Consider the following 9,190-nt stretch of genomic DNA (forward strand, 5'->3'; position numbering starts at 1 on the left):
AAGCCAAGCTCCCATCGACGGCTCGGCACGACACCGCCGCCGTCGGCGCAGCTGGCCGCCGACTCGCCCGTCCCGTCACCTGCAGTGGACAGCGGTTCTGCTTCCGCCGCGATGGGGCTGCCAGCAAGCCGATCTCGGTCCATCACTCAAAGCACACGCTCCGAGGGTAGGGGAGGGTGGATGTCGGAGATTCGTTCCCGTCACAAAAACGGGAACCAAAGAACCTCCCTTCTTTCGTTTCTCTATTTTTTTCGTAATCGCGCGCATCGGCAGCAGACTGCCGTGGATCTATATACGCCGAGCAAACAGAGCGAGCGCCGAGGTGCACTCACTGCGGTTTCGGTCGCGTCTGCTGCGGGAACAACGGCGGACCTCCGGGGAGTTGGGAATTCGTTGCGAGGGGGAGAAAGAAGCTCGCGTCGCCATTTTGTGGCTGGGTACACACACGGGGCCGAGGAGCACACACACACGCGGTCCGCGAGAAGAGCACTTGGGCGAGGCCCTCCGTTCGCCGCCAAGCTGACAGTCCGGTGGAACCTACGCCCTTATTGGACCGGTCCGTACGTAGAGCTTTGGTCACGCTATCAAGCTCCCGCCCATTCCCATCAAAACAGCGCGACTGGACATGAACGAAGAGAGAAACTGGACGAAACAAAACGCGCTAATAAGTAACTGGTTATATATTTCCAGAAGTCAGGAAACCCGTTCCCAAATGCAAAGATGTGGTCACGTGATGAAAAGGAGGCTGTTGATTAGTCAGGCGAGAGCGGGTAGCTTCCACCGCACTGTCAGCTTAGGGTCGAACGGCAAGTATGGTACGGACCCGTTCTCACGCAGAAACCGCCGCGCCTGTGTTTGAGACTCGAGGGCGAGAGCGCAGGCTCGGCGGCGGCGACGGCGGTGGTGGTTTTGGGGAGATTTAACGTTCGAGCAGGGCTGGGGCGCCTGAAGCTGGAGGCAGGGGAAAGAAGAGGGGGGACTCTTTTGCAGGGCACTTCCGTTCCTGCGGAGTCGTTTTATAGGCGGTCCTAAAGGCCGACTTTATTTCTTTCCGCGACTTTGTGTGCAGCCTCATGGTTGCGGAACGCCTGCCACCGCCTAATGACGTCATCACACGTGCTCCGAGTTCGCTGAAAGCTGTCGGGGGATGATAGGTTGCGGAAAGGCTTCGATCCGCATCAATTTTATTCTTAGCGCGCTTATCGCGCATGGAGAGGCCATGGATTGTTTTATTGTGCGAGCACTCGAAGATGGAATTGATTATGATATCAGTCCGTTGTGTCTCTCATAATCTTAAAGTTCATATCAAACTAGAAGGCACAAGTTCTCCCCTGTAGTATATTTTTGCTTTCCACTAGTACCTAAAATATGCCGCGTACATCAATTTTTACTCATAACATTTTTTTTTATTTTTTTTTTTACAAATGATTTTGATAAGTGCGGTAGAGACGATGGCATTTGGATTAGCGTCTTCCACTCATCGTTTTAACCACAGCTCGGCGACCTGACTTCCCGCGCGCTCTCTCGGCTCCTCGTCTCCCTCGATTTCTCGGTGCAGCAAAACTTGGCACGAGACAACTCTCCAGGCGACACGTGTGCTCTGCGACTTTCCTGATTGGCTCGCCGTTTGCCAAAGTATTCTGAATCCGAGTAGAACTCCGCGTCATATACTTGGCTTCGAAAAGATGGGACTGATTTCGACTTTTCTTGGCAAGACCCTCTCCGGAAGGGGCGTAACTTTGCCTTAGTTCACGCAACAGGACAGAAAGTACTTTTAGGCAGGGATATCTGGCACGACGTATCCGGAATTGAGCCAGTCACCGTAGAAATAAACTATTTCGTAAACAATCGATCGCGCTCTCCCATTCCTAATCACACTTTTCCATATTTCGAGCCCAAGTGCTTCGAGCAGTTGAACATGGGGACAGATTAGACACGACTGCCGCGACACTGTTCGGTCGAAATTCGTATTAAATCAGCGAGAACCCAAGTCCTAGCCGAAGTCGGACGCAGCATCTTGTTTCTAATCGTCGCCCCGCGTTGTCCTTGTGTAGTTGACGTTAAAAATTCAGCTTCGCTGCCTCGCCGTTTAGCGAGTGTTGACTACGCTCATGAAAATGCTGTAACAAGCAACCAGCCAAGGGGGATTTGCCCGTATAAGACGTGATCGTAATAAGACTGCAACGCTGCAAACGGCTAGATTAGCTGCGATCACTCCTATACTTATCGCGAGCTCAACGACGGACCGCAGCACGTTACCGCGTCGTCCCGCCACCGACGACTCGGCCCAATCGGCAATGAAGCGATAGCGTGACAGCGGAGCGGCCACTCCGACCAAGCCGTGCCTCCTCGGCAGCGTGCTGCGGCAGCGTTACCGGTCGCCGCTCTCCGCCTCGACCCTCGCGTGTACACCGAGGGGTTCCCCGCGGACAGACCCCGGCACGGCAGGCCGGCAAGCTGCGGATCGATCCCCCCACTCGCGCTTCCCTAAGGACTGGCACCGAACCCTGAAGCTAACCTCCCGGCCAGGCCAACAAACTTTCGGCCTGGAAACCTCGTGACCGCGTGTTCCCACGCGCACGCGCGGCTTGCGAGCGCGGTCACGTGACTCGGAGGCCCGCGCGTGATTGGTCGAGAGAGCACGTAGCCTCACGCCCCAGCGTCGTGGGGTCGACCGTGGCATAACAGGTCCCGACCGGACGACCGGCCCTGGCTCCGTATCGACCACGCGCGCTGCCATCCATAACAAGGCAGCCGCGCGCGAGCGGGGGTCCTGCTCTGCCTTGCCTGGCTGGCTCGCTCGGCCGGGCTCGGCTTGGATAGAGGCTCGTCTGGCGGCCGGACGGCTACGTGCCGCCTGCGAGCCGTCGGGGAGTGGTGGGTAGGGGGGGTGTGCAGCCGTCTGCCGGTGGCCCGCTCGTCGGTCGTGCGCGCGCTCGCTGAGGCGATCCGGGAAAGATTAACGTGTCCAATATATGCGAGCGGCGGCTGCGCGGCTGGCTTCACGGGACTCGCGGCGAGTCGGGAACTCGGGAGACCAGCCTGGATCTTAACTGAGCCAACTGCCGCAGCATTTTTTTTTTCGTACCTGCGCTTTCCTTTTGATATTTGATGGAGCGTTTTGTCTGTATACAGGAACTCTTTTATTGGGGTGACGGTGGTGTGTTCACGAGATTCTTATTCAGCAACGGAGTGTTTCTGAAATAATTGCGAGAGCACGGGCAACCTGGCGAAAGGTTGCCATATTTTAACCCCGGACAAAAAAGAAAATGAAAGATGCATGAAAGAAAGGGACAACGCAGGAACACAGCTATTGGTTTATTAAAGAATGAACTCATTGTTGAAACCGCGCACGTTCACTTAGAGTGGCTGTGGACAGTGCGCACGCGCAAAAACCCGTTAAAAATCACACAAACACTTCTTTATGTTTTTATTTCTACAGCTTGCGCTATGTACTGGAAAACTCGTGCAGTGGAAAACCTGAGGTATCTTGTGCGGCCACAAAATTGTATCATATGTACGCCTCGTAGGGCAACGTTGCCTCTGGGACTTTACTATTCTGGAAGCGGTCTGAGCTCCCTTACGACGTTGCGTGACAGCTCTTGGCGACGACGCTGATATCGCATGGGGACGGCATCGCTTCTCGAAAACCTCTTGGCACAACGACAAGACACGAGAGACTGGCGGCTCTTTATCAGAACGCGGCGTTCACTCGGACCGCATCCGGCCTGCTAGCTCAGTCGGTTAGAGCGTCGTGCTAATAACGCGAAGGTCGTAGGTTCGATCCCTGCGCAGGCCACGTTTTTTGCTGCCGACGCCCCCATCAGGGCGACTTGTAATTTGAGAAGCGAGAAGCGGGGTCCATGCTATTGTTATTCATTGGCTCACGTAACAGGTGCGAATCGATACATCCATATGACCAGTGGTTTAAATTTCCTACGCACCCCCCTTGTTTTTCAGCAGGCACCCCCTTAATTCACAACTTCTCTATTCTCAATGCCCCCCCCCCCCCCCCCCCCCGCTGTTTCAATTCCGGGGGAAACTCCTGCACATGACTGATATGAAACATAGTGAAGGCTGTTCATATGGTGATGGTTTTATGTACGCGAGCAAGACCGTAGGCCTGGGGTATTGTCCGAAAGCTTTTAGCTTAAGGCTAGATCTGTGTTTTTTGCTGAGCACCAACTACAGGCTAAAGGCCCGTTGACACACTTGCGACTCGTTAGAACCGAGTACCTAAAAACCTCTTAAAATCTATACCGACGAGAGGACACACTGGCGCGCTGGCGCCATCTATGCAGGGACCCTGGAACAGCATTTCACTAGAGCGAAGGTTTGGCGGTATTTGCGAGGTTCAATGTAGATATTACTTATGAGAAATTATCATTTTAACACCGACAAAAGTTTTTCGAGCCAAGAAAGAAAGAATGATGAGCGAAAGAAATAGGAAATATACGAGACGGCCAAGTGTTTCATTGCTAGCCGATAGGTGGCACCAGCGTGGTCTCTTGTCGCAAGGAATTTTAAGAGGTTTTAAGGCACTCGGTCTTAAGAAGTCGCAAGTGTGTGAACGGGCCTTAACATAAAATGGAGTGCATGTACTTCAGCTCTGCGTTGCAGCCTGCCCAAGAATCAAACCACGCGGCCAATACTGAGCGTGACTTTTTTGTTTCTTTCGTCTGTGTTCTTAAAAAAAAGTCTTTTTTGTCACGTGACGTTAGATCACGTGACATAATTTTTCGTTGATTTTGGCGTGCAAACGGAATTCGCGTATAGGGCACGTGACATGAATTTACCCGCTAAATTTAGCAGGAAAAGAACGCACGAACAGACGGACCGACCGGCAAAGGAACGGAATCGGGGGGTAACGCTAAAATAGATTTCATGAAAAAAAAAACAGTATTTCCGGTTACAGCCAATACCATAAAAATAATATAAAAAATCTGGCCTGCGCAGGGAACGAACCTACGACCTTCGCGTTATTAGCACGACGCTCTAACCAACTGAGCTAGCAGGCCGGATAGAGCTGCGTGAAAGCGCACAGCATGAAAAAGAGTGATATCGGTTGCTAAGCTTGTCCAGTCGTTTCTTTGTTGCGATGCATTTGGGTTATACGAACTGACGCAGACGATGCTATCACTAATGCACTGCGGGCGACGTTGGCACCATTCGTTCTATTAGCATGCGCCAAACATTGACGGAATAGGGGAGGGAGCTCGTTGGTACTATGAGAAGGATGAGAGCAACTTCATTGAAAGCCAAAAACTACGGCCTTCGGAAGACATTTCTTCGTGCACGAGAGAACTTCCGACTTCCGTCCGTGGCGGTTACGCAGTCTTTCGTCTAATTTTTGAGGCGCTATGGGAGAAAGGATGCCCAGAGGATTTAGCACCACCTTTGTACAACGGCGGCAAGGATTCTAAAAGATGGTGACGTCCTTCTGGTGACAGTCGCCGTTCAATGCTGCGATAACCTTGCCACTTGTTTTGGTTCGAAGCGTGGGAACGTCAACGCTTCCAAATTTAGAATTTATTCTTTCTGTTGTTGACAGAACGAGAATTTATTTATTTTGAAGAGAAGGATTTGACCAGCTGAAGTAGCCAGGGACGATTAGGCAGAATCCTTCGATCGGCGGCAGACTGTTGCCTTCTGAGCGGGTGTCTCTTTCCAGCGAGACTGCTGCTGCTTCAGCGCACAGCGACGGTGGTCTTAGTAGCTTCGATGCAAAGGCTGCACCAAGGACGCTCAGGAATTCCGCAAAGCGATAATCTCGCGTCTTTTGGGCCCGGTCGTGGGAATGTTGAAAGTGTCTTCGGAGGGAGTTCGAAATGACGCTTTTTATACATAGTTTTGTTGGAGTTTCTTTTCCACTTTTTGTAGTGCGCAGTATAAAAAAAATCGCTTTTAAATTATTTTGCGGCCACCTTTAATTACAAGTAACATGTAACGTGCAATTTGATAGCAAATACCGTAAAATAATAACGACGTTACTTTACTCGTGAGTCATTTGGGATTCTAACGAGTACGATAGTACGTTACTAGAAAAACTAACGCGTTACCAGTAACGCCGTTACTTGTAACGCGTTAGTTCCAACACTGCGTCGGCGGCATCTTCGCGACTGCAACTTTAAGTACGGGACGACATTGCAATCGGTTCGGCAAAGATCACCGGCAACTTGATGCTGGCGACGCGCGAAAGTTTCTCGGTGAGGGTACGGTGTGCGGCGCAAGCGGACACGACCGGTCGACCGTTCGCGTCGCATTTTCATGTTCAAACAAATCTAAATTGTCCCTCTGGACCAAAACACTTGTTTTTTACTCAAGTAAAAAACTAGTGTTTTTGGCGTGAAATGAAAATCGTGACAGTATCTTGGTGGCGTTGCAAGCGCGAGATGCTCAGGCTTTTGCGTGGCGGCGGATAGACGCTATTCTAAAAGTCTCTTGCGTAGCGTGCGTTAACGGAAGCGCTAAATTTAGCGCTAGCGTGCGCTAAAATTGCGTACGTTATTCTAGAGCCTCCTAATAGGGAGTTTTCGCAGACCGCGTTTCCCCTCCGCTAAGCCCTCCGCAACGAAGAAGTTGCTACTGCGCCTGCGCGCCGATAGCCTTGACTGCAGAGTTCCGGGTATCGTAGCGGGTTGCGGAGGGCGTTCCGGTAAAACTATCTACGAAAACTCCCTATTGTCTGCTTGCGTACATTACTCTAAAATCAACACAGCGCACGAGAAAACGAAGACGATGTAGAAGGGTGTGCACATGACAAGCGTCGACTCTCAACTGCTGTTTTCATGGGAAAGCAAACACTTAAATAAACATCGAACAAGACCACCATGGCCAATCAGCACCGTGTCCAGATAACTAATCTTTCCGGTATGAAGATGGACCGAAGTTTGGCTTACGCAGTGCTCAATCGTTTTTTTTTTTTTTTTTTTTCTATTTTGTAAGCTTCCTAAATATCTCTGGTCATCTGGTCCCCGCCCTTTCAGACAATCGTGATGTCATTGAAGTCGGGGTGGCATCCACGGTCTGAACAAGAAGAGGCAAGTGGCCCTCCGCTGTCGACCGCAAAAACCAAGCAACTGGCCTGCATCGCCACCCTATATCAGTACATTACTCAACTTAGAATAATGTCTGCTTCCGTACATTGCTATGCCTTTGGTCATGATCATCTTAAAATTAGGTATACGTAAGGAGCAAAACTTGAGCGAATCAAGAAGTATATTTAAGCTAGAAAGTAAAAAAATGAAAGGCGTTGACAAAACTCTGTATTGCGAAACTAGAGCGCAGCACTTGAGGAGGAGGAGGGGAGGGTATGGAGGGGAGGGTATGCCCCTCTTCCTCCTCCTCTTCCCCTCCTCCTGCCGTCCTCCTCCTCGTCCTTCCCTTCTCCTCCCCCTTTCCTCCTCCTCTCCTCGTGCCGCTGAATAGACCGATGTCACCAAGCGAACTGCGCAGGCGCGCGCATTCCGGAAGTGGGGCCGCCGCCATGCTACTTGTAGTCATCCCTTCCCGGCTTCCCGGCTGCATACGGCTGCGCGTACGTACATCATCATAGATTATCATTTGGCACGCCCCGGTATCACCTTGATTCTCTTGCACGTTTTTACTTCGCAAGATTGTGTTGTTTGCGATGCCTTACTTTCCTCAGCAAGTGCAGAAAAGCAGTTTCAGTCGTCTTATCGCTTTAGAATCGCTTTGTCGTCTGCTTCGTCGTCGTCTGCTTCTTCGTCTTCGTGAACGCGTAAGCCAACTGCCGTTCACGGGGTAATCCCACTGCGGCCGCTGAAAAAAACAAAACAAAAAAAGAACGGCGCCACTACTCGAGCATTCCGACTTCTCGGACGTCTCAATTACCTTGCAAACAAGTGAACATCTAGTGCAATAGCAAAGAACAAGAAAATTCGAGGGACAATCGGCTCGGTGTAGCACCACGGAACAGCATCAAATGTGATGAAAAACTGAGCTTGGTGGTGCTCAGTCTTGTACATAACGTTTAATCAGTCATCAAGTAAGAGGAGCTAAATAGATAGACTTTCTCGGTCCGCGATAGTTTTCTAGAAGTTGTTTCATTCTGGTTCACAGGCTGTGCGACAGAGTACGATGAACAGCGGGAGAAGCCTGCACACAAAGAACTGATCTACAGAAAGGCCATGCCTGACGCGCCGTAATAATTGGCATCTATCAAAAAGAAGCAACCATGCCAGATACCTGAAAGCTTGGGGGTGGAGATGATTTTTCGTGCACAGTTTCTATTCAGTTTTATTTTGTTTGCGCAAGATCCGAACGCTAACAGTCGCCCGACGGGGGAAGCTTTTTTCTGCGGTCTCGACTGGTGCTAACGCAGAACGGATCAGTAACACCAGCCTAATAAATCACCACAAAATGGATAAGGTTCCTTTGTTACATTTTTGGCGGTAAGTACGTGTTGTACTTCTAAATTGCATTATGTAATCTTTTCGCGTAGGTATGAAAAAAAAAAAAAAAGCTGAAGGCTGCTTCAGAAAAAAAGTTGTTTTATATCAAGTTGTACATATCGGGAATCGCTGCTCTTTTTTAGTGATTGTCCTGATATTTTAAAGCACAGTTGCGCTTGATACATGTCGTCGCTATACCAGTTATAACCACCAAAATACACCGAGTAAGAAGTGTATTAAAAACGGCCTCCGCAAAGCAGTGCGGAGGTTCTATTTGAGATAGACCAACGAATAGGCCGCTACGGAGCAAATGGTCAGAGAGATTCCAGCTTACGGAACACTTCGGCAGGCTGTATGTCTTGTGCCCTGTAATCTTACATATTTTAGCTGACGTGCAATATTGTATATAAATTATGAAGCCAATCGCGAAACGAGTCGTAAAACGCTATTTTTCCTGCCGCTCTTTCCGGCTCTGTCGACCTTTCTTTGCCATGCTTCTTTCTTGCGGGAAGACATAATATCCGAGGCCTTTCTGCCTGGTGCTGTTATTATAGCTCCGTCGCATACAACATGTGAAGCCACCGATTGAAAGCCATGAGTCAACACCTGGCTAAAAGTCTCGTGCTAACCCGAAAATTTCCAAACGCCGGGCGTACAATGCGCGCCGACGCGGCCGGAAAACTGGGGAGAACTACAGGTGCCAGAATGCACCGCTGCAGCGGTGGCGTCGCGCAACTCCTCGTGAGATCGGTCTATTTGTTCATTGGTGACGTGAC

The 9,190-nt window shown here is 50.5% G+C and overlaps 2 non-coding genes across 2 annotated transcripts; one reads left to right on the plus strand and one right to left on the minus strand.

Moving 5' to 3' along the window:
- The first annotated feature begins 3,725 nt into the window (after positions 1-3,725).
- Positions 3,726-3,799, plus strand: Trnai-aau. The gene has a single exon. It is a non-coding gene; the product is annotated as a tRNA-Ile (tRNA).
- Positions 3,800-4,944: 1,145 nt separating this feature from the next.
- On the minus strand, positions 4,945-5,018 carry Trnai-aau. Its single transcript has one exon. It is a non-coding gene; the product is annotated as a tRNA-Ile (tRNA).
- Positions 5,019-9,190: the final 4,172 nt, after the last annotated feature.

This window comes from Ixodes scapularis, unplaced genomic scaffold (genome assembly GCF_016920785.2).
Source record: "Ixodes scapularis isolate PalLabHiFi unplaced genomic scaffold, ASM1692078v2 PGA_scaffold5__190_contigs__length_132052651, whole genome shotgun sequence".
Lineage (NCBI taxonomy): Eukaryota > Metazoa > Arthropoda > Arachnida > Ixodida > Ixodidae > Ixodes > Ixodes scapularis.